Here is a 1585-nt window from a genome sequence, read left to right as displayed (position 1 = left end):
GTATGTTTTCAGCGCATGTGACAAATACAATTTGATTTGATTTGACACACGGCTGATGGAAAGCCTTCTCTTTAGTTGTCTTATCTAACCACTAGGTGGCGATGGTTACCAGGCTGCCAGGCAGACAGACGGGTAGCAAGTCACAGATGTTGTCTGGCTCCTCCTTTAGTTTTCTGTCTATTGAAGAAGGAGACCTCAGCTGCTGAAGGACGTTCTCCATTATGGCTTCAATGTTCTTTTGAAAATCATTTCCATTAAAACATGCTTTTTTTTAAAGGGACACTAACAAAGGGAAGATCAGGAGAAGTGGAGAAGGAGAGGAGGAGAGGAAACTGGGACTGACAGGGGTGCCTGGATGGGCGTGAGGGATATGTGTGTGGAGGGGGCCTTGATTAGAGAGGGGTGTGTGTGGGTGTGTGTGTATGCACGGCTTATGGGTGTGTTCTGAATAACCATATAGAGATCCTATACGAGAACAGTGAGACCATCTATCAGGAACACCTCACTAGAATTGATGCTCAAAATGGTGAGGAATGTATGTGCGTGTATATTGTATAGAATTCCAGAATAATTCATATATGTCACTATGGGCCTTTATGAAAGCTGCAGTAGAGTTGTTCAAAAGCTATCAAAGGGATCACATAAATGTTGTCAATGAGAATGTCTTTGGTATCTAACATGTTTATCTGGCTACCGCAAATGACTCTCCTGCCTTCACACTYAACTGACTGTTGTCATCTCTGTCATCAAGCAGATATCTGCTCTCCACTACAGCCCCCTGAAGGGTTTATCTCGTTGGTGTTGAAGCTAAAATCAAAGGTGGTTGTGCTTAGAAACAGTTAAAACACTGAACAAGTGTATTTGTCTGTATTTGAGCATTGTATTGGAAGCAATATTACAATAGGAGACTGGTGTACCAGTAAAACATCTGTTATGCAGAAGAGGAACTGACCAGTTAGGCCTACAACACTGTGACTTTAAGAAACAGTAGGCTAGAATAAAAAACCAAGACAGTTTTGAAACCAAAAAATAAAATACATAAATCGTCCCTTTTGGCTTGTATTCTTTCTTGATCTCGCTCTGCAATATCAAGTGTCCTTATCAAGTGTCCTTAGTCTCCATCAATGGATACCTAGATCGCTTCTCAGGGTGGCGGGGAGGGGCGGTGAGTGATACACATCTAGATGTGTATAAGAGACAGACATTGGTATTTTCATTGTCGCTTTCCTAAGACAGTGTACTTGTCATTTTTTGGCTAATTTGTCGTCCTTCATTTTGGATGTGTGTGGGTGTGTGTGTGTGTTGTCTGTGTGTGTCCCTGCATGTCTCTGCATGCCTAAATATGCGTCCCTGAAGCCTAGTCCTAAGGCACACACACATCACACACATTCCTCGACTAACCTGTACCCCCGCACATTGACTCAATACTGGTACCCCCTGTATATAGCCTCATTATTGTTCTTTTATTGTGTTACTTTCTTTATTTTTTATGTTTTAGTTTATTTCGAAAATATTTTTTAAACTCTATTTTCTCAAAATTGCATTGTTAGTTAAGGGCTTGTAAGCAAGCATTTCACTGTAAGGT

This window comes from Salvelinus sp. IW2-2015, unplaced genomic scaffold (assembly GCF_002910315.2).
Source record: "Salvelinus sp. IW2-2015 unplaced genomic scaffold, ASM291031v2 Un_scaffold1009, whole genome shotgun sequence".
Lineage (NCBI taxonomy): Eukaryota > Metazoa > Chordata > Actinopteri > Salmoniformes > Salmonidae > Salvelinus > Salvelinus sp. IW2-2015.
The sequence above is the reverse complement of the archived record's forward strand: the minus strand, read 5'-3'. Positions refer to the sequence as shown.